Source organism: Hemicordylus capensis, chromosome 1 (assembly GCF_027244095.1).
Source record: "Hemicordylus capensis ecotype Gifberg chromosome 1, rHemCap1.1.pri, whole genome shotgun sequence".
Lineage (NCBI taxonomy): Eukaryota > Metazoa > Chordata > Lepidosauria > Squamata > Cordylidae > Hemicordylus > Hemicordylus capensis.
In genome coordinates this window covers 254,306,804-254,333,124 of record NC_069657.1, presented here as the reverse complement: position 1 = coordinate 254,333,124, position 26,321 = coordinate 254,306,804, and the positions used below count along the sequence as shown (strand labels likewise).

Genomic DNA, 26,321 nt, shown 5'->3' with positions numbered 1-26,321 from the left:
ACAGTTGGTTACTAATGTTGCTCTTTCCTCACTAATTCCTTGATTACTCCACTCTCTGAAATGCCAAATGTATTAGGAAATTCTATCGGAGCAGATTTCATTTTAACATCTCATTCAGTTTGTTGAATCCCTTTTCAAATGCACTGAACCGCTTGAGGTATCGCCTGTCCTTTCAGCCTGGATGCGATTCCACTCCTTTATGTTTATTGTGGAGGCCAATCAGCTACAATCAGAGTCACTTTGAACAAGAATAATTTGCATTTTGCTGTCAACAGTTAGACTGTGTTCACAATAGGGCAATGAAGTTGAGAGCTGTACCATAAAGGCTGAAGACAGACTTAAGGCGGGGGGGGGATCAGACAAGGGATCCCTCAGTTGTAACAAGGTGAGTCCAGCTTCTTCCTGGCTTCACTAATGAAATGTCAAATGTATGAATACGTATGACTCAGTGGCTCTCCCATCAGTCTTTGTTTCTAATGATACTTTTGCCACCTATTTAAATGTGTGGGGGAAGAGAGCGTGTGTGCCTGTCTCATCCCAGCCTGATGCCCTTGAGGAGGAGATGTGCATACCCATGCTCCTCCCGCATACACTTAGGGTAGACCAGCTGATGTACCATCCAAACCAGTTCCTTGTCCTTGTCCCATGCTTCAGATACACTGTATGCCATTTTATTTTATTTTATTTTATTTACGTTCCATATGAACATCCACACATCGGTCATTTCATTTGTTTCTTCATTTCATGAACAAAGAAAAGGAAACTTTTTTAAAAGTGTAAAACTGCTCCAGAGAATTAAAAAAGATTTCTTAGTGACATGACAGGAGGGCAGCCAAGCAGCATGTGCACAGCCACCTTCTGTTGCAGAACCATTTTTTTTTCACAGCTTGATTCTGGAGCAAATTAGGTATCCTTGAACTGAACACTGTAAGGCCACTTCCAGCCTGACCCTAATGCGCTTCTATATACATCAAGTCTGCCTTCTTCCTAACCTGCAACCTTTTGCACACTTATTTGACACACAGTGGGACTTATTTCCAAGCAAATGGGCACGGTTGGGTTTCACATCAGCTAAACTGCTTTCATAGCCACATAACAGTGCAGCGGGGACGTAACTTGCCTAGGGAGCAAGAGGTTGCTGGTAGGGTTGCGCATTTTGTATTTTTTCTATTTCAATTTGTACCAAATCCAAATCAACCCCATTTTGTGTTTTGTCCAAAATTAAGCCTTCCGAATCACCCCAGTTTTGTTTTGTATCCGAATTAATCTGAATCTGAATCTGAATTAATTCAGATTTAAAAATGGGTCACATGGTCAAAAGAGTGGGTGGAATTGGGTAAACTGCTGATTTTTGGTGTATTTTTGAGGTTTGCACTTCTTTCAGATTTTCCCCATAGGGTATGATGGAGGTTTCAGGAAAAGTATGGCTTCATGCAGGGGAGGAGTGGCCCAGAGTGGAGTGTAGTTGGTGGTAGTGCCCAGTTGGTACAAGGAAGCTACCACAATTTTTTCAGAGGAATTTGGCAAAGGGCTGATTTTTAAAGAATTAATGAAGTTATGCGTCTTTCAGATTTTCCTCGTAGGGTATAATGGAGGTTTCTGCAGTCCCATAATGCCATTGGGGGGGCACTGGGGGGGGCAGAGCAAGTGGCAGTGTAGTGCACATAGGGTGCCACACACACACATAGGTTGCCAACCCATGAAGTACAGGGTTTTGTTGTTCTAGAGGTGTTCTGAGAGTAGATTCTCTAGTAGCATATGAGAGTGGATTCATGGTTTTTCATTAAAAAATCTCATTTGCTACCAGAGAATCTAAACTCAACACCTCAGAAACAGCAAAGCCCAGTACCCCAATGGGTTAGCAGTCCAGGGGGGTGATTGGCACCCTCTGTGTACTACACCACCACTCACTTCGGGCCATCCCAGTGCCCCCCAGGTGGAGTTATGGGGATGCTGAAACCTCCATTATTCCCTATGGGGAAAAATCTTAAAGATGCATAAACCTCAAAAATTCCTAAGAAATCAGCCCTTGGGACACTGCCACCCAACCCACTGTTTTGCCCCTGAAGCCCCACATAAACAAGTTGAAAGAGTAAAGAGAATGATGAACAACGATGACACTTAATTTTTTGGCACAGTTATTTGAGAATTTTGCAGGGGGCGTGAGCCTGTCCCTGTGGCACTAGCACAGCAGCACAACCCATTTGTGGATTCAAGCAATCTTTCAATAAAAACACTCCCTCCCCATGGAACAGTGACCACATGCCATTTGAGATAGCAAGATAGACCAATGAGCCAGCATGGTGTAGTGGTTAGAGTGTTGGACTATGACCAGGAAAACCCGAGTTCAAATCCCCATTCAGCCATGAGACCTGCTGGGTGACTCTGGGCCAGACACTTCTCTCAGCCTAGCCTACTTCACAGGGTTGTTGTGAGGAGAAACCTAAGTATGTAGTACACTGCTCTGGGCTCCTTGGAGGAAGAGCAGGATATAAAATGTTAAAAAATAAATAAAAATAAAATAAGACTGCTTTGGTACTATGGAACAGCTTCAAATGTTCATTTAACTGAAGTGGAGTGAGCAGTAGCCCAAACAAATCAGCCTACTGTTCAGAATTGTTGAGATTTATCATCACTGCATTTAAGAAAGTGCAAAACCATGGATCATGGTTACAAGAAAGAGAGAAGCAACTAAGATTCCTGGGGATGTCAATAGATTGACAGGGGTATTCCCCACCCCACCCTCCTTTTGTCTCCTGTAGTCCCATGTGGATGACCTCTCCCTGCAATGGCAAAAGTTGTGAACCACTGGCTTAGACATCATGTCCCACCAAATTACATTGTGGCCTAAATTACATGAGACTGCTCAACTTGGGCAACAAAACTTAGACACAACTATAACTCATAAAAATCAGAAGAAAAACAAAATCGCTCTTCAAAAGAGTCCTGAACAAGTCAAGAGATTCTTTCTAAACCTTTGGAAAGAAAAACCTGTGTAATTTCAGAACTTTCCTAACCAGCTTCTCGAAAAGCTTCTCCACACAATTTATACCATGGCTTTTAGCAAGAGCTTTGGAATTGCATTGAGCTCCCAAAGATATTTGGGTATTTCTGTCTCAAAATGCTGTCTTCCAAATCCCTTTACAAGGTCAGTTTTCATTTCAATCACACTGAATACAACACATACTTAACTAAACCGTTCATGAGCTTTTTGCATATCATCTTCTGCTAATCACTCAGTGCCTCAGCTGGAGTGGAGAGAGTCAGAGAAGTCAATTTGAATTGCAATGCTTTTCTGAAGAACAAAGCATTCTGTCTGAAACACAGTCATTTCGATTTGGAAACAAAAATCTCTGCTTTTTAATTCTTGATTTTGTTTTGGTTCAAAACCTCAGAAATTGCCACTTTTGGGCACAAAATGTTTTGTACCCGAATCGAAATGCACAAGCCTAGTTGCTGGTTCAAATCCCCGCTGGTATGTTCCCCAGACAATAGGAAACACCTACACTGGGCAGCAGCAATATAGGAAGATGCTGAAAGGCATCATCTCATACAGCGTGGGTAAATAGTAAACCCCTCCTATATTCTACCAAAGAAAACCACAGGGCTCTGTGGGCGCCAGGAGTTGACACTGACTCGACAGCATGACTTTAAACTGCTTTCCTATAAAGGGATGCAAATACAGTGGCTGATGTCTAGACTAAAACAGCGCTGGGACTAGATGGGAGGGGCAATTTTTGAGGCCTTACCTCTGAGGCCCACGGTACCTCCTGAAAATATGTCCCTGGGGCCATGCAAACCTCAGGGACAGATCTTCAGAAGGTACAGTGGGCTTCAGAAGGAAGGAGAGATCAGCAAAAATAGTTGCACCCCTGCTGCACCAGCACTGTGTTAGTCTGAATGCCAGCCAGTTTGGATGTATTTACTTACTTCTTGTTGCTGCTGATTCTGCTGCTGCATGTGGGCCAGCAGTGATTGGAACAGGGACTGCATGTGTGGCATGTGAATAATGTACACTCTGAGGCAGAACAGAAATAATCCACAAATGCTTTTTCATGGAAGCACCTTTGTGTACTATACCTCCCCTCCAGTGTGACTGTCCTTTTCATCATTTACAAATAGAGGCCATACCTATTTGGTCCCATGGAAGTGAAATATGCATTTTTCCAAAGTATACCCAGTGGACAGGCAGGGTGAACAATGCTGAATGCAGCCACATGGAACTGTAATTGCATTGTCCCTCTTTCCTGTTATTATACCATAGATGGCAATAATCATAGTATCAGAGTGGACACTGAAATTTAACACCTGGGGCTGTGTGAAAGATGATACCTTTTTCACAAATGTGTTCTCTGCTTTGTTTAATCTCTCTGAGCATTTTATCGAGAGTGCAGAGAGCTACCATGGAAGTGCACCCATAAAATCACAGTGTGAATTCATCATTTGTTTGGTAAGGATCACCATCCAAAATGTTGGATCATCTAAGTTAGAACTGTTATTCTATGAGGTCTTTTTGTTTGGTAGGAAACTATTCTCTCTTTCTAACTTCTTTCAAGAGCACATAGTAGGATGTTCAGAATCTGGCTAACTTGTTCTACAGTTGCTAGATTCAGCGGTTTCATATGGTTTTGATTTTAATCATGAGGAAGATGAAAATGTACATCTTGCTTTCAACTCCTTGGCCGTTTTGCCATCCATCTTAGTCAATGTGTGGTTGCCCAGGACACGGCATTAATGATAGCTGTCAAAATAATAGTCAGGGGCAGAGGGGCTAGAGGTCAAGAAAAAAATGTAAACGACTTTAGGGTTGACCTAGATGATAAAGTAACTCATTTAGGCCATTAAATGCTAGAAGGGTATGGACTTGATGGGTTCAGAGGTTATTAGAAGCAAGAAGAGTAAATGAGGACATCTTCAAGTAGTTTACTCTTGTTAAAAGATGAAAAAAGATGATAATAGCAATACCAAACAAGCACACTAAAGGCAATTTTCTTAATTACAGTGCTGACCCAGCAGTGCATTCTAAGTAATCTGGCTATTAGAATGAGAGCTTTTTCTTTCAAACAGCATTAACCCTTCTCAGTACTGTATGACTTAATTAAGAATATTTCTGGTGGTTCTGCAGCCATCAACATTTTCCCCCTCATTGGCTTGAAAGTTACTAGCTTGAGGAGAAGAGGCGCAAGTGCAAATCTTTTTCCTGGTTTAAACTGATATTTTGATTTCTCTTGAGGACGTCTTTTTAAAGAGGCCATGAAGAAACCTGAATTCAAAATTCTGGTCTAAGGTTCCAGGTTCTTCTCTGCCTTTATCTTTAAGATTGACTAATAGGGACATCAAGCACTATATACACAGAGAGAGAAATGAGGGAGAAAAACCAAGAGACTAGGGAAAATAAGATGCTAGGTTGCCCACAAAGCGCTGTGGCACTTAGGCTTGACAAAACCCAGCCAGAACATAGTCCTCTTCCTCCTCTTCCTATTGCTTAGTATAGTATATATTAGATTATGTTAATGTTCCTTGTTTAACCTATCCTAGCTCATTGATCCTTACAAGTTCAACACCGGCTGAGATTGCTAGGGGTTCCAAATTGGAGGAGAGATGACACGCTGGAGTTAGCTGCTGCCTCCAACACATATCATAACAAAGCAGAATATTACAGTGGTCCCTCGACTTACGAACTACTCGACATAAGTATTTTTCGAGTTACAAACGGCAGTTTTAGATCCGGTTTTAGATGCGGTTTTTTCGACTTACAAATTTTTAGATGGGGTTTCCTCGACTTACGAATTTTACATGCGGTTTCCTTGACTTGCCTGCCTGTTTACTGCCTGTTTATTCTTGAAAAGAAATGTTCCTGTGCAGTTTGCAAGCCTTACTGGGGGTCTGGGTCTTTTTTCTAGGCTCCGGAACGCATTAATCCGTTCCCAATGCATTCCTATGGGAAACCGCTTTTCGACTTACGAACTTTTCGACTTACAAATGTGCATTCGGAACGGATTAATTTCGTAAGTAGAGGGACCACTGTATTTAATTCCAGCTTTCCATTCTGCCCCTAGTTATGTAGGCTGTGATGCTGGCTTTGCAGAAAATTACTAGCTGAGAAGGCAGAGAGCTTTTCAGTCACTAATGGAAACTTTTCCTTCAGTCTAAATGGTGCAGTTGTCCAATTTGTTTAGCTAAACAGCATTAGCTAAACTGAAAGTTTTATTAGCACAGTTGAGAGCAGGAAACGGGAGCGAGCATACAGTATTTTTTTTAAATTAAAGCATTTTTTGAAACACAATACCAAACTCCGCTTGCTCATTGATTGGCTTATTTGTTAAACTAGTCTCATAGCTTTTAATAATAGGCTTCTCATAACTACAGATGGGGGGAAAAAGATCTTTGAATCCAGCTCCATTACAAAGGCTGTGTGTATCAAATATTAAACATGCACTGTACAATAAATTTTGCCATTTCCTTTGCAGACTGCTGATTCTTGATGCTAAGATGTTGTCTCTTCAATTACTCGCACTGTTATTCAGGTAGTCAGCCCTTAATGCTGCATCTGTAAGAGCATGAAGACCTCAGATCAAGTAAATGTTGCCATGATGCCAACCTCATCCACAATGCTGATTTTACCTTGACCCATTGAACCTTTTCGTGTAAGGAATGTGGTACATTGTTTTGCCTGTGACGTGTGCACGCACATGTGTGTATCTGGTGGGGCGGGGGGACAACTAACCATTTGAAGCTGTGTATGTAGATATTCAAATATTAATCATAGTTTTTACATTTAGACGCTCTGGGTTTAATGCAGTATTATAGGTGAGCAGTTTTTAGCTTCCTCCTCCTCCTCCTCTACTTGCAGCTGGGAGGACCGGACAGGGAAAGACAGGCAAATCCCAAAGAGATCTCACCATTTTCGTGGTGGATTGCCTATGATATTATGTAGATACTGTCTCTACTAACCCTGCACTGATACTATGGGGAAGGGCAATTTTTGCCAGTCTCCCCATGTGACCTCCCACCCCAATATTTTCAGGAGGCACAGTGAGCATCAGAGGGAAGGGGACATCGGCAAAAGTCACCCCATAGTGCCAGCACAGCATTAGTCTGGATGTCAGCCACTGTTCCTTAAATGAAAAGAGTTATGTGCAGTGGGTCAGGCTAAAGTCAATAGTGTGGGTTGTGAGTGAAATTGGCTATGCAGAACTGGTTGTAAGAGGTAGATCCGCTGATCATTGTATGTGCACATGCACAGTCACACAATAAACTATCAAAATTTAGATATAACCTCTTTATAACTAAATTTTCCTTTTCCTCCCTACAATCTTAGAAAATATTGATGAAAACATTACATTTATGAAAAATTTCCCAACTATTTTGTGGGGGGAAAGAGTGGGAAAAAGGAACCCACACCCCGCTCACTTCACAGAGTTGCATTAGTTTCACCTTGCATTCGCTTATCTGTTAACTGCATCCTGAGCCCATCAACATTCTGCCCCATTTATGTACATGGGAGCAGTTTGTGAGAGGTATTGGCTCTCTTCAGATTTTTTATATACCAACATATTGGTGAGTCACCCTGAGTTTTTCAGTACCGCCCACTCGCCTTCAGGTGCTCTGGTTGTCTGTCCATAAAGATCATAATTTTTCAAGCTCTCCTGGAAATAGTTTCTAGATTATCATATCATATCATAATAACTGCCCTGCTGGATCAGGCACAAGGCCTATCTAGTCCAGTATCCTGTTTCACACAGTGGCCCACCAGATGCCTCTGGGGAGCCCACAGGCTAGCGGTGAGGATATGTTCTCTCTTCCTGCTGTAGCTCCCCTGCAACTGGTCATATCATATCATATCATTACTATTATTTGTATAATTTATGCATTCTTTTCAACAAAAGTTCTTAAAGATGAATCTCTAAAACGAAAGGGCTCATATTCTAAAAAGAAACACACAGGAGAAACCAGTAAAAGCTACTCGGAAGGACAAGATATATTTGCTCTTCCAACCTCCTTTAATTTGTAGAGAGCCTTATGGTGTGGGGGGGAGAGACATGGTCTGAAATTTGAAGAATGGCAACTCCAGAAACTCATAGTAACAAAAATATTAAAAGGCATCCCTGAAATTTCTGTTAGATTGCAGTTGGGGACAGTGATTGCAATTGGGGACCCTACCAGAAAATACCCTACCCTAAGGGCCATCCCTTGTAAATAGCGATGTGCACGGAACCTGTTCTGTGCACTCCTGGGAGGGTGGGAGAGTCACTTTAAGGGGCAGGGAGGTGGCTTCCTGCCTTCCCATCCCTGCCTTGCCACTTTTCCCCCACCGGTGCTCTCCCCAAAAGTGTGGGTGCAGGACTGCAGCATTCCTCCTTGCAGCCCCATCCAGCATCACCACACAAATAGCCAACGTGTATGCGTGTGCACATCCCTTTTTCTAAATAAGAACTGGTTCTTCAAAATAGTGTTCACAGTTATCTCACTGGCTTCAATTCTTTGTAAAAATCAACTATTTTTTAAAAAGAAAGAAAATGCAAAGGACTTGTAATTTTAAGTCACACTACACTGCACAAGCCCAGAAGACCCTCAGTTGCTTCCAAATTCAATCACTAATAAAAATTGGAAGCACTCCAGTAATTTTAAATTACTTTGCACTTCAGAAAGTGATTTAAAACCATTGAGGTGATTCCATTTTTAAAAATATGTGTAGTTCAATTTGAAAAGTGATTCTGATATAGAAGCGTGTGCACTAGAGAAGGTTCCAGACATATTGAACTAATTGGAATGCTTTTAATTCAAAAAATAAAGACAATACAAGAGCAAGCATATAATGAAGACAATAGCAAACCTAAGGAGCCCATGGCCATTAGAAAAGCAACTGGGGATGGATACTCGTATGTCTTCATGGGGATATTGTTTCTTTCATGTCACAACCCCAATTATGATAAGAGGTCATCAGAGTTGGTAGGAGCACAAGCGATAGAGCTAACTGTACGTTGATTTTATTTACTTTTTTAAAATTTTATTTTCCCGAAGACATTTATGCAGCTGCTACATTTGTGTTTTTCTCCCAACATACCAGCCTTGTTTTCTGAACTTGCTGCACAATACAGAGTTCTGTCATAATGCAGAATTATTATTCTACCTGACCTCTGTGTGTGTGTGTGTGTGTGTGTGTGTGTGTGTGTGTGTGAGAGAGAGAGAGAGAGAGAGAGAGAGAGAGAGAGAGAGAGAGAGAATGCAAAATATGCCATATGGTGTTGCCTGCCGGCATGGGGGCATAATTTAAATATCTATATATGTATAAATAAAATTCAAATGTGGATGTAGACAAAAGCCTTTTTTCTTCTGTGCGCGCACACACACACACACACACACATGTACCCACACACAGAGAGATATTATTGTCATTGACGGTAATTTCTGTGGGAATATGTATAGAATGTCACCTAATGGCATAGCAGGGAAATAAGTTGCCTAGTGAGCAAGAGGTTGCTAGTTCAAATCACCACTGGTATGTTTCCCAGACCATGGTGAACACCTATATCAGGCAGCAGCAACATAGGGAGATGCTGAAAGGCATCATCTCATACTGCGCAGGAGGAGGCAATGGTAAACCCCTCCTGTATTCTACCAAAGACAACCACAGGGCTCTGTGGTCACCAGGAGTCGACACCGATTCAATGGCACACTTTACCTTTATTATAGTATAGCCTATTTTATAGACTCCTTTGTCATGTGTGAGCTTATTTCATTCCTGGTCGCTGTGTTACGATAGAATTTGAATCTGAGCTAATCTGAAGATATGAATCTCACCCCAGTGAGGCAGTTAAATGTATCAGCTTCTAAGGCTGGCAGGGAGGAAGGGTTTATGCTGTCTTGACAGAGTATAACTATGGGCACTAGTGATATCAGAGATGGATTAGCAGACGTTCCTGTATTATAGAAGAGCCTTAAGCTTTGCCACTGGATGAAAAATGACATCTAAATATTCCAGCACTTTGTTTCTCTTATTTTCAAGGCAATCATGCCATGTTTATGTTCTTAAAACAATGTAAGTGCTCCCTCCACCCACCACTTTCCAGAGTTGTTGGACTTATTCATATCCAAATATGCAAATTTAGTCAATTAACATTCGTGTCAATGATCAATTTAGCAATGCAACCCTAAGATTGCTTACTTTCTTGTAGGTGTGTTTAGGAGGACTATAGCTTGAAATTATTTAATCAGGCAGGAGCCTTTACATTGCTCTACATAAACAATCTGTCACAGAAATGGCCATGTCCCTCTACCTACAGACAAAAATGGTACAGCCCAGGCACGAGGAAACTGGACAAAAATAGGGCCAGTTTCAAAACTGAACACAAATAGGGCCAGTTTGGATAATACCTCCTCAGCCCATGCAATTCGGCACCCATCATGATGTCCTCTGTGGATGTCCCAACATTCTCCTGGCATATTCCTTTATCATATGGAGGTGCTTGTAGAGGGGCTGTTGAGATAGACAGCCCCAAATACGATAAAGGAATGTGGGGAGGACATCAGGATGTCATAATGATCACATTCTCAGTGCATCCCCTAATCCTGTGGGCTGATGGTATCATCCAAACTGGCCCTCAGAGGCATTCATTATAGAACTACATGTGTGCTTTTATCTTCTTATATTTGCCTGAGAAGATGCTTCAGATATTTCTGATACTCTTTTAAAATCTATTCACATCCAGCAAATATGCAGTTCTGGATATCAATACCATCGTTCATACTACCGATTTCTGGGTCTCTGTCACATTTTCAAACCTCAGGGGTTTTGGTGATTTTCTTTTCTTTTTCATTTCTATCACACTGTAATAGGATAGCCTCTCAGACAGAACCATAATTATTGACTTCTGTAATGGCCACTTTAGCTGAAGCCATTTGGTAATTCTGCAGTCCAATAGTCCAATACAATCAAAAAATATTACACACGGCAACAGCTTGAATTGTAAACATTTAATGCAAAGAATTTCCTTTTCGTCTCTGAACCTATTCCAGAGATGTCTCTGTCATGCACACACTCTGGAATTCTTTCTTTCTTTCTTTCTTTCTTTCTTTCTTTCTTTCTTTCTTTCTTTCTTTCTTTCTTTCCTCAAGAGAAAAAGGTCCTTTTAAATTATTTTTAATAAGTTTCCCCCCCCCATCTGTGCTTATCTACAAAAAATTATGGGCATTTTATTTGAACTAGGAAGATAGATGTTCATTGTTTTATGTATATGTAGACACAACACACATAGTCTGCAAGCACTTTTGAAACATCCGGGATATTTAGTGTGGTTTAAAATCGGGCTCATTGCCAATTACAGTTTTAAGTAGAGGATAGTGGTGTCATTTTTCTTGGAGTTCCTTTACAGTTCACTCTCTTTTCTTGGTGTTAATTCTCTTTCTTGCCATTGGGCAAGAGGGGGAGGATTAGGATACCCCGCCTGGGGGCCTCCAAAAACTGTACATCTGTCATAGATCATGTCATGGAACAGAAATGTTTGTTTTTTCACCCATTCATTTCAGCTGGCAGCCAGTTATTAGAATGAAAAATTAAGCTATTATGCAGAGGGAAGCCTTTCTGGCTTTACAGAATTTATGGCATTAATACGAGAAAATTATCCTTTATAGCTCGTATAAGCAGCTGTATGTATAACACAGCTCTCTCCTGGATAACCCCCAAACAAAATGGCAGCCTTCTTTTTTCCTTTTCACATTGAAAAGCTCTCTTAGCAATCAGTATTACCACATTCCAGAGGGCATTATGAGGGGTGGGTGGAGCCAAATTAAGATCATAAACACCCCACCCCACCCCAGTGTATGCTGACAGAGAAATTTCCAACTCACACTTTAAACTACTTTAAACTGTAGCTCACTCATGGACATACTTGCTAATCTTCAGAACCTCATTGAATCTGGTAGCTGTAGATACAGCATGTGGTGAGGAAGTGTTTGGGGTTTTTAAAAAACAAACAAATGAAAAAACCCCAAATAGGCCAATTATTTTCATCATGAGGTTTTTGACTCCTTCACCTAAAACCTTTGGAAGAAAGAAAAGGAGTCAACCGAGTTTTTACTGTTCTTTCTGAATTCAAAGGAACAAAGGTGCACCTAGGTAATCTTGGAGCCTGGACCTAAAGGCTTTTTGGGGCCCCCATCCTTGCTGGCACCAGATAAGCTGCAATGCACTATTTTTTACACCAGAACATACTCAGAGAAAGCTGGAGAGTTGTTTGTTTGTTTGTATTTTTAGAAGAGATTCTGAATAAGATACTTCCCACTGACTTGCAGAGAGAGAGAGAGACCACATTTTGCATGGACAATCTTGCCACTTGAATTAGCAGGCCGTTCAGCATTTGGAGGCCCCCCCAAGGCAAGCATTTGGAGGCCCCCCCCCAGGCCTACAGGAGAATAGACCTCTGCCCAGAAGTCCGGTCCAAAAAGCACCACAGCAAAGGAATGTTGCTGAAGAGCTGTAGAGAATACAGGAAGAAATCTCAAGAGGTAGTTACTTAAGGGCAGTGTAACATGCTGCTCTGAAGCAGGGGTTTTTGTTTTTGTTTTAAATACATTTCACAGTGTGATTTCACGGTGTGTCAGGGATACAGACAATACCCCTGTCCAATGTGGTGAAATAATAGGTTAATATGCCATAACGTAGCCACTGAAATCAGCAGAAACGGGGTGGGGGGGTGGGGTGGACTAACAGTGTACAGTAATTCTGCTTGCTCCTTCAAAAAAACATTGTTCTTTGTGTTTTAACAACCAGTTACAGTCTGACTGTTAAAACACAAGAGTAGGATGTGAAGAGTAGGATGCGGTGTCAGGGCTGACCCCACCATGAAGCAGGGCAAAGTGGAATACTTCAAGCAGTCAGTTCTCAGGAATGGCATGGCAGCCTCCCCTCTGCCCTCATCATGGAAGGGCTGAAGGGGAAGGTTGCTAAAAGGGCACCAAAGTGCTTTCCCTCTTCCCTTCCTTTCTTAGAAAAAGAAGGAAGGGGGCTTCCTGAAAGGAGGAAAGAGCTGAGGTTGTGAATTTTAATACAGTAATCCCTCGACCTACGAACTACTCAACTTACGTTTTTTTCAAGTTACGAGCGACAAAAAAGACCGGAAGTAGTTGCCGGTTTAGAATCAGCTTACTCGACCTACGAATGTTTAGATGCGGCTTCCTCGAATTACGAGTGTTTTGAGACTTCCGTGGTGCGCTCCTCGACTTACGAAAATTTCGACCTCCGCACGTGCGTTCGGAATGGATTATTTACGTAAGTCGAGGGACCACTGTACGTAGAAAATGAAAGGGAATGGAAAGGAAAGGAAAGGAGGAGCACCATGTGATGCTTTATTTCAGAGATCAAAATGTTGTGGACCATCATGGGTGGAAGTGCTCGTTATTGCCCTCAGCTGCAACCTCCACACCATATTTGCTCAGTGCCAGGCCACTGCTTCTGTCTGTGCACATAGATTGTAGCAAGGGCAATCACTTCAAAGGAAGACCTCCTTTGTAGGGATGTGTACGGAACTGCTGGCGGCTGGTTTGATGGTGGGGGGGTGGGGGTTACCTTTAAAGAGCAGGGAGGGTGCTCCTCCCCTTCCAGCAACATTTTCCCCACCGGAGCCATGTTTAAAAACAGTCCCGCAGTGCGGTAGTGTACCTTTTTGCCGCCCCGGTGCACATCGGACTGGAAGTGCCCAGTGCGCATGCAGACTTATTAAAATCTTTGAGGACAACCAGTTGTAAGAGCAATGCAAGAGGAGACAGGCACTCCACAAGGTCTTTGAGGTTTCTATCTATAATTAGCATATTGACCTCTCCTACCTGCTGAATTCTCATACTTTGTTGGAAAACTCCAGTCCTTCGAACCGGTTCAGAGATCCGTAACAAGGCCGCCAACCTGGTTCGTATACATTCCTACTCCTTTGCTTCACATTGCCTCACAGCAAACCACTCCTTGCTGGGCCTTTAACACCGACACTACATTTGATTGAAGCAGAAAGAGCATCACATACTAATGAAGAAGGATTGTTAAATGCTTCAAGATGAAGCCCAGAGGGGTCCTCCCTCAAGTGAATGCTCTCACTGCAATGCAGAATAGTAGCAACTGGGCTGTGAGTCAGTCTCACAGAGAAGCAGATGGGGAGACTATACTTGTCTCCAGTGTTTTATTTTCTTTATTGTACACACATTTATATTTGTTTATTTTTATTTATTTATAGGATATAGATGCTGCTTTTCCACTGTGACTCTGAGCAGCTGGGGGGGGATATTTTAAGCTTAAACACAAATTTAATAATAAAACAATAAAAGCAGTAGGAGATATAGCAAAAATTAAAATTACACCATTGAACAATTCAAAAATTTATAATCTTTCTGCCTCAAATAGGAATACCCAGTGTGTGTATTATGTAACAACAGCTGATAACAGGATAGCAGCAGGGAGTCAAGCAAAAGAAAAGAAGAAACAAACAAACAAAGAGAAAAACTATTACCCAGCAAGCCAAATGTCTACTAAAACAGAAAGGAAAAACAGAGGTACTCTGCACACAAAGTACATTATGTGAAGTGTGCATTCTGGGTAAATTTAAACATTTTTCTATAAATACAAAGAATATTGAAAATTAAGAATATTGAAAACTTTCAATTTTGTTCTTCTGTATTTCGTCTCTTAAATCTTTTTAAATTCACTCTTAAAACTGTTTTAATTTTAAGGCAATAATAAATATATCAGTTATGTACCTGAGGGCTGCAAGATTCATATTTTTTTAAAGACACAGAGCGCTTTCAGAGGCAGGGAAGATCCGTAAAGTTTCCTTCCTTGACAGTCAGTTAAGTATTTCCCTCCATAGACATCCTTCTATTTTCTCTAATACATACAAGGTAAGCAAACATGAAACATTTCAAAAGCGACTAGCTCTAATTCGTCACATTCACATGTAACAGGAAACTGGAGATAAACGGGGCACAGGTTGGATTTCTTGTACATCTAAATGCATAGACCCTCTGTTCCATTCAAAAAGCGACCCAAGGGATGAATTTGGACATAACGCAAAACCGGAGGTAAACAGGGCAGAGGTTGGAACTCCATTACATCCATATTTGTGCAATTGAGGTTTGAAGCAGAAAGCCACCTGCGGTTTGCCTTGCCAAACTCCAGTTTGAACCTTCAGTATGCAATAAGGTACATTGCCAAGATCTGAGGTTTGGCTGCCGAAGCATTATGTCCAAACACATATGCTACTATAATGGCGGTTTCATGACAATTTTGGAACCGCAATAATAGAGAGACCAGACCCACCCATGGACACAGTAGTTCTATCCACGCCACAGCTCTCAATGGCCACCTCTCAGCCAAAGCACCACACCCTCTCCATCCCCCTCTCTCTTCCCCATTCTGCTTAGCAACAGTGATGCATTCGGCGAGTTTAAACACAAAAAACCCGTTTTGTGTTTTGCCAGCTTTCTACAGCTATCAAGGGGAACTGGGATGGTGAACAGTGGGGAGGCAGCTGCACATGTCTCACTGTTCCATCTGTGCAGAAACACAGGCGCACACAACACAGCACAACACTGCACCCCAGCAGGCCCACCACTAATGGATTATGGTGTTCCACAAAAACTCCTGTTTCATTTTGTCCCTAACACAACAATGCCACTCACAGGGCAACATGTGCCATTGTCCTGCCCACAACCAACATAGGCAGCCTGATACAGGAAAGGTGTTACCTGCTCCACAGGTGTGCACAAACAGCAGTCCTTATTTTCAGGGACCCAAGCAGATGGAAGGTGGCAGGCATGGGGTGCCAAAGCACCCACAGCAAGGGCACTTCTCTTCCAATGTCGATCAAAACACTTTGCTGCTGTTAAAAGCTAGGGGCACAGGTGGCCATTGCTGTGCTCCTCTTGCAACATTCTGAAATTCGTCCTCTGCTGTCAAAGTGCTACCTGGCCAATATGAGGGCAGCTGGATTCCAGCGGGCTGCCATCATGATGGTGTACAGTTTATTTTCAATACACTGTCCCTCCCCTGGATTCATTCTATATTGGAGTGTATCTGAGTGTGGGTGTTAAGACTGGGATGGGGGAGGAGACCCCCTTCACCCAGCCACTGCACCTCCCATTGTCCTCCCCATGCATGTGCCTCTCAGTTGTTACGGTTGTTTATTAACTTCAGAACCAGCAGGGATGCTTGGATGAGGGGTTGCTGCATAAGAGGAAGCTTCTCTGCCCCAGGAACAGGGCACAGAAGTTGAGACAGGGGCCCTCCAAGGCCACCCTTAGCCATACCCGTGCCCCTGCCTTGTTCCTCCCTACGTGCACTCAATGAATCTGTCATAAATATCCACCCCATTGGTAGTATCTACTGACCTGCAGCTGCCCCTTTGTTTGATGTGCTCTGCTGTGCTGTCAGGGATTGTCTGCAGTATATATTCTTGATGGGGCCTTGAGGGCATGTTGGCAATGTCCCTGCATCTGGCCCTATCCTATATTGAGCTAAGTGGTAGCCTGGCCACACCAACACATGTCCAGTCCTGCATGAGTGTGCATGAGGTGGGCAGCCCATTACATACACCTCCCCAATTGCCAGTTGCATGACCACAGGAGTTTGGTAGCCCACGGCCTCTACTTTTGTGTGGCTGCCAAGGTGCTACAAGCAGCTATGCAGTCCCAGCAGTCTTCTGCTCACCCAGATGATGCACTGATGCCCTGCCCTCAGTCTGGCAATGTGAGCAGCATGCGGCTCCCTGGGATATGGCCTCAGCAGCCATGAGCAGGGAGAGGCCACCCTGCCCTGAAACCAGAGGCTGCCGAACCACAGTTGGATGAACCTCTGTGATGTGATTCACAGTTTCAAGTTGAAACTGTGGGTTCATCAACCTCCAGTTGCATGTTACATGCAAATGCGGCCTTGGTTTCCCTACCCAAACTCCAATTTGAACCCTCAGGATGTTGTGAGATTCACTGCTCCTACCTGAAGTTTGAGTTCGGGCCGGTGTCCTTACATCCAAACACTGAACTGGAGGCAGCCTTGTCACTAAAGGAGGAAGCCCAGCAGCCAGTTCCCCTGGAAGCCAGTTCCCACTCCTCTCTGCAATCTCCCTGACTACAGTTCAGGTCCTGGCAATTATGTCTGAACATGGTGCGGTGGAAGGAGGACCATTGTACACCCCTGCTAACTTGGCAAAGAGGCACCTTTTAACGTGGTGATTCTCTTTATTTAGCAGGTGGAGAGTAACTGGCCCTCTCCACCCCCAGCACAGAACTTCCAGTGACTGTTGCTGGTGTCTATCTTATGTTTCTTTTAGATTGTGAGCTCTTTGGGGACAGGGATCCATCTTATTTATTTATTATTTCTCTGTGTAAACCGCCCTGAGACATTTTTGGAAGGGCGGTATAGAAATTGAATTATTATTATTATTATTATCCCTCAGTTCTACATTACATGTGCATATGGCCATTGTTTCCCATTGTGCTATGTAGAGTCCTCCTATTTTCTTCTAGTATTGTTCAATTAAGATCTTGGCAATCATTCATATATGGTATGCTAATTAAATTACTGTTTGGAGTTCATAGCTCCCAGATATCCCAAGACAATAACTAATGAACCTTATAGTACAGTTTCCAAAAAATTCCAAGCTCTTGCCTAATGTTTGAGTCCAGAACCTTCAAGTTTTCAGGAATACCAACTATACATGCATTGCTGGCTTTGTTTTGTTTACATTGCCAACAACAGGAAGAGGCATTAGGGCAAATTTGTTCAAGCCTTCATAGTCCCAGATGTCAACGAGCCATTATTTTGTAGCAGTTCACATTCAGACAGAAAATGTGCCTTATAAAATTTTCTTTAATGGTACATTTACATTCTGCTGCCACCATGGGATATTCTCAAGACACTAATGACCAGCTGACACACTAGCTAAAACAGGAAATAATCCTGTACACATACTGAGGCTGTGTCAACCCTTCCACCATATAACAGGGACTACATTTGTATATTTGTAAGTGCATATGCCCCATTTGCTCAGTCCTTCCTGATTTAACACTAGTTTACCAATTTCACACTTTTCATGCAAATTTGTCTAGAAGAGTTGCTTGGAAAAACTTTCAATTTGGTGGAATTAAATTACTCTTCCTCAGACTAGGTTGATTAAACCAGGGCTCCACAACTTTGACCCTCCAGCTGTTCCAGCTGTTCGGCCACTGTGGCTGAGTAGAAGTTGTAGCTGCAGTCCAACAAAAGCTGGAAAGCCAAGGGTGTGCAAAGAAAGCTCCGTGTGTCCTTCCCTGTAGCAGCACCAGAAAAAATAATGGAGGAGGGGCACAGAAAGGCAGGATGCACTTTGGGGCAGTGTGCATTTTGTCCTGCATGTTAGGATTTCTGAAAGAAAATTAATGGTCTGTTTCACATTACTGCTCCCATCCTGAACATAAATGGAAATGAACCCATGGGGAACTGCTCAGATATAGATATAGATGCTTTTTAAAATAAGTATTGACTGATGATGGTGGGTGAGGAGCAGCTCTTTACTTTGAATTATTTGAGTATATGCTTTTTCTTCAAGTTACCACAGGGGTCCAGCAATAGGGATGGTGCTGGAGGGTGAACTATTCTTCTGACAGGCACTTAACCCACCCGTCACCATCAATGTCCTCTCCCTTGAAATATCCAGGAAAGGGCTGCACAACTTCTGCCCTCTAGCATGGACTATACCTTCTATGATCCCCAGGCCCAGTAGCCGGTGGTCAGGAATGATGGTAGTTGTAGTTCAACATCTGCAGGAGAGCCAAATTTGTGTATCCCTGATCTAGAAACACTCAGTGTGTGGTGAGGACATAATACTTCCAGTTCCTCATCTCCCATTCCATTCCATTGGCTGCTCCTTACGGGGGCAGGGCAATTCATGCCATGATGATGTCATGGCAAAGGCATAAGAAGGGAGATGGGAAGAATTGTTTTGGTGGCAGGCTCATGTCTACTAATGTTTAGGTCCACCAACAGAAGATTGCCATTGAATGTGTCAACCATCCCCAATGTATGGGCTGATATTATTAATTACAGCCTATTTTTTCCCTACTGATCAGAATTCCCCTGTTCATGCTACAGCAAAAGCAGGTATGTGGCCCTTAACATGTAGTCTGCACCTGTTGTCTCTATATATATTCTGTTAAACGTGAACAGGATCATGGCATAAACTGATTCTTAACTCTCAGAATTCTGCCGCTGAGGTCAACTTGCACAAAATACTGCCCATGCAAGGCTGCCTGCTCCCATCTGAAAATTGGAAATTTACAGTGTTTGAGTTTACAGAAGGGGGCATGTAATCTTTCATGGTTTTGCTGCTTTTGTGTTACCCTGTTCACATGAGTAGATTCTGTAATCCAAAAACCTTTGGTTTAAGATGAGAGTTAAGATGCTTTACATTTTCACTTGTGCTCTAAAAAGAATAGACATTTCAAGTTAAGGTGCCCATCTTAATTTCCATGCCATATACAGGGTAAATGTAAAGACTTTGTAAAGTCTGGTATATGGTAATAGCTTTAGAAATGAGGTTTCATTTACTCATTGTACTCATAGGGCTGGGGAGGGATGCATCCAGGCAGACATTTAACAGGTGCAGTTTCCCTAATTACCTCCTAGAGATGCCTCTGATGAATGGTTTCTGGGATTTCTTTGCTGTACTTCTTTGGAGCTTTCTGGAAGCATGTAGCTGAGCACTGTGCATGCACATCTAGAAGGAAGTAAATTCCATTAAACTCAGTGGGACTTGTTTCCATATAATAAGGGAATAAAACAACCCCTGCTAACTGGGCAAAGTGGAATGTTTTAATGTGGTGATTCTCTTTATTTAGCAGGAGGAGAGTAACTGGCCCTATCCACCCCCAGCACAGTACCTCCAGTGACTGTTGCTGGTGTCTGTCTTATGCTTCTTTTTAGATTTTGAGCCCTTTGGAGACAGGGATCCATCTTATTTATTTGTTATTTCTCCGTGTAAACTGCCCTGGGCCATTTTTGGAAGGGCGGTATAGAAATTGAATGAATGAATGAATGAATGAATGAATGAATGAAAAATGGTGTTGGGGGAGGGGAGAATAATGGAAAGGTCCTTTTAAAAATGTGAGTGGAAAGCAATGTAAAAATGTGAGGTAAACCTGCCACCACCCTACCCAGGCCCAGCAAACAGATTGTTCTCAAAGAATCTGACATTAGCCAAAGCATCCCACAGGGCATAAGATCTGTTAGTGTATTTTAAAACAGAAATACCAATAATCCATCCTCTTCCACTTTGTAGAGAATACCACAAGAAGGAGATAGTGACTGACATAATGAGGAACATTACTCAAAGTTATCCTACTGAAATTAAAAGAACATGTTAATGAATGCCTAATGTCCTTTTAATTTCAATGAGACTACTTTGAGTAAGCCATTATTCTATCAGCCATTAACAATTAAGTGGAGGCCTGAGGCTTAAAGGGAAGAAAGCTACTCTGTCTATGCTCAGAGGCTACGTCACTTGTGTGACTGACTGATTAAGTGCCATCAAGTTGATGTTGACTCTTAGCGACCACATAGGTGGATTCTCTCCAGGATGACCTGTCTTCAACTTGGCCTTTAAGGTCTCTCAGTGGTGCATTCATTGCTGTCATAATTGAGTCCATCCACCTTGCTGCTGATCATCCTCTTCTTCTCTTTCCTTCAATTTCTTCTACCATTATGGACTTCTCAAGGGAGCTGGGTCTTTGCATAAGGTGTCCAAAGTATGATGTAGAGGCCATGTGTGCAGGTGCCCAGCCCCCAACATGGCCACTGGGCCGCTGGGTGGAGGCCAAAAACCAGCTGAAGAGTGTCCAAACTGGGCGAGGGGGTGATTTAGAAGGTCAGCGGGGGGAGGGGGAACCTCCATGGACACCCCCCCCACACACACTGCCTCCAGGAACTCCCTCAAGGTAAAAAGTACAAGGTAAAAATAAATAAATAAATGTTTTTTTAAAAGAATTTTTGGTCCACAAACCCCCAAATTTCAGGGTGTGTGTGTGTCAGACTAGGTCCAGACCGAACCAGGGGGGTTCGGTTTTACCCTGAACCATCAACCCCCCCGAACCAAACCCCCAAACCTTGAACACCCAAACCTGTTTGCACATCCCTATTTACAGCTTATATGGTGTGGAAGTTAAGATGGCCACCTTAACTTACAATTTCCTTTCTTTTTAGAACATGAGAGAAAATGTAAAGCATATTAACTCTCATCTTAAACCGAAGGTTTTTGGATTACTGAACTTCCAGGCATTTTAAAAAAGGAAATCTGATTAGACACTATGGGGAAGAGATTAACCATGCTGGTTAAGTGGAGCCTTCCCATTCTTAGGCAGTATACCTTTAAGTTAAAACCTCTGTGTTCAAAGGCAGTCTGCCACCATCTTATATGCCACTGCAAAATGCTGCTGGAAAAGGTATTTATACTCCAGCCAAGCATCCTCTTTCTCCCTGTGCTCAGCTATATGCTTCCAGAAAGCATATTATTTTTTAAAAAATAAAAATGATAATTTTTAAAATAATTTTAAAACTTGTTTTAATATCTATTTTATTCTATTGTCTTTTTATGTATTTTAATTTGTAACATTTTAACATTTTAAATTTTGTACACCATCTAGAGATATACATATCAGGTGGTCTAGAAATATGATAAATAAATAATATATCATCTGCCCTCACAAAGACCCGACTCGGGCAGCTGGAGATTGGCATCCATCTGGGGACTTGAAGAGTTGAAGAGTTGAATTGAAGAGTTGAAGAAGGAGGTGAAGGAGAATTGAAGGAGTTAATGGGGTTCCTCGCGAGGAGAGTTCAGACATGAGGCCAGCTGGATAGATTGGCAGGGGGACCAATCTAAAACCAGGCACAATGAGCTGAGCCTTGGCGTGAGGGCAGCAAATTGGCCAGGCAGGTAGTGATTTCAGTGGAGGGGAGAATACTTGTAGCAGTGGAATCCCCAGTGTAAAGCCCAAGGGGAGCACAAAGATGACTTGCAGTTAGAGTCCACAGTGTAAAGCACAAAGGTCCACACTGGGTCATGAAGTTAGGGATACTTATATCCCAAAATGTGCCTCAGGGGCACCTTTCTGTGATCATGCTTTGCTGTCTAAAGTTGTTCAGGTGGACTTGCCTCAGAATGCTGTTATTGATCGTCCTTCCTGGGTGAGACAGTGTGTGCAGGTGCATCAAAAAGGTATCCTGTGCTGGCATGGACTCTCCCAATAATTCTATCAAAAGGCACCCTGTTACATCACTGGCTCATCCTTATTGTGAGGGAGTCTGCTGCTGCACTTGTCTTTATCTGCTTTCCCTTCCTGGACAAATTGCTTCATTTGCAACAGGTGTTCTCTCTCTTGTGAGAGGGTGGGAGAGTTTTTAGAGTTAATTCCAAGTCCAAAATGACCTCGCATGTCAGTTAACTCGCAATAGCTAGTCCTGGATTCTGCTTAGCCGGGGGCCCCTTCTAGAAAGAGGGAGTGTGGATCTAATCCCCTTTCCAATTTGCATTGCTGGTAGCCAAATCTAGGGGTGACTAGTCCACTGCCAACTAAGCGACTTCTCCCCACGTATAACAAACTGGGAGCTCACATTGCAGTGCAGCTCCTGAGCATAGCCAAAATGCAATTTCCAAGCATGGGGAAGAAGCAGTAAACAGGAAAGGTTCTGGGAGCCAGACAGAGTAAGTTCAGTTAGTAACAAATCCCAAAAACTATTCCCACCCAATACCAACAAACTATTATTGTGGTTGACTGTCCTTGGACATGGAGGTTCTACATGAGAGCCAAACTGCCTGTGTATATGGAGACTCTGTTTCTTAAGTACGGCCAAGTGAATCACTGGCAGTTTGGCTCTGATGTAGAATCTCCATTTTCAAGAGCAGTCTGCACCAGAAAGACGCTATCTCAACGGTATCTTGGAGAAGCCAGGAAAGAACTTCTGCTCTTCCCAGAGCAGCCCCATCCCCTAAGCGGAATATCTTACAGTGCTCACACTTCTAGTCTCATATGCAACCAGGGCAGACCCTGCTTAGCTTCCCGCCCCCCTTTGGTGGGGGTGAGAGAAAGGGGGCAGAGCAAGAAAACGAATGCGCATGAAAGGAAAGGGAGGGGGAAGAATGGTTGTTTAACTGAACAAGTACCAGAGTACTAGACTGTCCTTATCAGGCACTTACCAGAATTAGGAAGTCACTTGCTAAAAATTGCCCGGATTTGCCTCTCCCAAACTTGGCTTCAGAATTCTCAAGGGCAGACTCAGTTATGCTCTTAGCTGACTTTCCCTTAGTTATTTCCCCTATTATTATGGGGATTTCAAACAACAATTACTCAAAAATAAGTAGATGTTTTTCAAACCAGCAAAAGGCACCAGTCTGAATTTTGGGGGGATGCAAATACACACACACACATACACATACACACACACATTTTCTGGGGTGAAAACATTTCACCAACACTTTGAACCCCTCTTTTTAGAAGTTAAAAACCTAAACTGCTGTATCTCCAGCAGTATGCAATGGATTTGCACCAAATCTGGAGGAGTGGTATCTCTGTCCTCTAATTGATGTGTGCACAATTTCATGGGGATTGGATGGATACTTTTGATTGTAAAGTATGTTCAAAGTTATTTATTTATTTATTTATTTGACATATTTTATACCACCCAAAATTTACGTCTCTGGGCGGTTTACAACAAATGGTGGAATGTTGAAATCCCTCCTCATCTTAATTATACTGGCTCAACTGTGCCAGTATAACTACTTGCACAAGAAGTGTATTTATACATGCCAGCCTCCCACATCTTCTCAGAATTGCCTCAAGGTGAACATGGTTTCCCTGTGTGGGAAAACCAACAAAGCTTTCTGAGAAAGCTTAGAGGAGTACATAATGCCACAATTTATTTTCATTTATATGAATATGATGAATATTTATATACCGCTTTTCAACAAAAGTTCCCGAAGTGGTATGTTCTTATGGCAGGACCATGTTCTTATGGCAGGATGCCTCTGAGTACCAGTTGCAAGGGAGTAACGGCAGGAGAGAGGGCATGCCCTCGACTCCTGCCTGTGGCTTCCAGCAGCAGCTGGTGGGCCACTGTGCGAAACAGGATGCTGGACTAGATGGGCCTTGGGCCTGATCCAGCAGGGCTGTTCTTATGTTTACATAGATATAAATAAAGTGTCTCCCTGTCCTCAAAGGGCTCACAATCTAAAAAACAAACATTAGACAGACACCAGCAGCCACCACTGAAGATGTGCTGGGGATGCATTTATTGAATGCAATCTGAAATTAAGATATACAGGTATAGTGACAGATATCCTAATTATAATGGGGGCATGAAGCTCCCCCAGTCCTCCTGTGATGTGACCTTCAGGGATGTTTCTGATCTCAGAGTGGTTCTGGAATGCAAGCAATGCCGTAGTCCCTCTGAATAACAGTGTGCACATTAGTCCAGATGTCAGCCAGTGGAAAAAATGCAATTCATAATTTAAGGTGTATCTGAAAGCTGGAACTTAAAGGCAGCTTCTGAGAGCACCTGGCTGAGCATTCTTCATCTCCATGTATTAGGAGAATATGAGTCAATTTTATGTGATTACACTCTAACCCCCACACCCACAATATAAATAGATTTTAGAGAAGCTATTCACACGCGCAGCAGAAACCGGGCTAAGGGAGCCCAGCCCGGTTTCTGCTGTGCATTTGAACCACTGGGAGCCGTGTGGCGAGCCTGTTTATGTAGCCCACTGCTTAACCCAGGTTAGTGAACCCAAACACCCGGTCAATTGATTGTGCGTCTGCCACAGCTGCTTGCAGTCATGGTGGACACACTTCTGGAGACAAGCTGCCGCTCGTCTGGGTGGATGATCCACCCTCCCGGCGACGGGTGAGTGATAATGCAGGGAGAGCAGGTCAAACCACTCTCCCTGCAGACCTCCTCTCGGCACTTCACACTGCTCGTGTGAAGCACCTCAGAGGCTGCAATAAAGTCTCTAAATGGTTGGTATCTTTCAGCTTTGTGATGCCTGCTAACTGGGAAAAGGAAGAAAGAGGCACCTTTTGAAGTGGTGATGCTCTTATATTTAAAAGGGGGAGAGCAATTGTCCTTGTACAATCCAGCACAGGGACCCTCCAGTGGCTGTTGCTGGTGTGTCTGTTGGGTTTCTTTTTAGATTAGGCACGTCTGTAGAACAGGGAACCATGTTCTCATTCTTTTCCTCATTTCTTTTTCTGTAACACCTTTTGTTAAAAAACCTTTTGTTGAAAAGCAATATAAAAATGTTCTTAAGAAAAACAATGCCAACTTGAATCCATAATAATCAGCATCTCTTGCTTGTGAGCCTTCCGAGTTAGTGTGTTTGTGCTTTCTGGAATGCTTCTTAAAAAGCTTTGCATTGATACAGTTGGATCCTAGCAATTTAGAAAGTACCTTGAATGGTCTGAATGTACAAGCCTAGCCATTTCTTAGATGACATATATTCATGGTTCCTCAGCTTTCCACTGCAGAAATGGAACAATCAGATGTTCTTTAGTATGAAGCCTCACTCTTGATAATTTCACTTTTAAAATATAGGCTTACATCCTGATTAACAAAGTGTGTGTGTGCTTCAAGCAGCTGCAGGGACACAGCTGCTCCATTGCATTTGAAATTCTGACTAGAATTGCCCAAGAGTTGTAGAGCACAAATATTTCAGAGGACTCCCCCATATACTCTGTAAATGCACTGTGATTGCGGAAATGCATCCCTTAACAAAATAATGCTTCTTACGGCTCTTTAACTCTATTAGAAGACTCACAGAGCTGGCATGGTTTACTGTAGTGGCCAGGAGACTCAGCTATAAATCAGCAAGTCCCCAGTTTGGCCATGACTTCAACAGAGCCTTGGGCAAACCACTGTGCCTGAGTCCTCTCCATCTGCAATCTGGATTTAATATTACTGACCAGTGTTCCCTCTAATTTTTTTCATCTATGAGATTAGTTTTGCAAAATTTGTTTTGTTCTGGGCGGCAGTATCAAGGCAGTGTGTGCTCATGTGTATTCGGAGGGGGGCCTTCCTGATTCAACCTGAGTGCGATCTAAAATTAACAGAGTGGACACCAAAAAACTTCTGTGTGCGTGTCTTAGAGAGAACTGTTGACCCACCTTGTTGTAAGGCTTGGCAACATGCAAAGTGTATGTGAACATTGGAAAGCACTGTATAAATGCTTAGTGCTGTTACACAGAAATGGACTTCCTGTCCCATCCTTTAGGTCCAACGGTTCCTTTAAACCTCATCACAATGTCTATTGGCCATG

The 26,321-nt window shown here is 42.7% G+C and overlaps 1 long non-coding RNA gene across 4 annotated transcripts in view; it reads right to left on the bottom strand.

Moving 5' to 3' along the window:
- Positions 1–6,205: 6,205 nt before the first annotated feature.
- Positions 6,206–26,321, bottom strand: part of LOC128339700 (uncharacterized) — a 56,844-nt gene continuing 36,728 nt past the window's right edge. For 2 of the 4 annotated variants that reach the window (XR_008313177.1, XR_008313176.1), the window contains exons 2-4: positions 14,743–14,869; positions 13,825–13,980; positions 9,680–11,107 (exon numbers count right to left, since the gene is read on the bottom strand). This is a non-coding gene — a long non-coding RNA (uncharacterized LOC128339700). Of the gene's footprint in view, positions 6,551–9,679; positions 11,108–13,824; positions 13,981–14,742; positions 14,870–19,635; positions 19,734–26,321 lie in introns of those variants that run through there. The other 2 variants (XR_008313175.1, XR_008313174.1) reach the window with 2 other exon arrangements.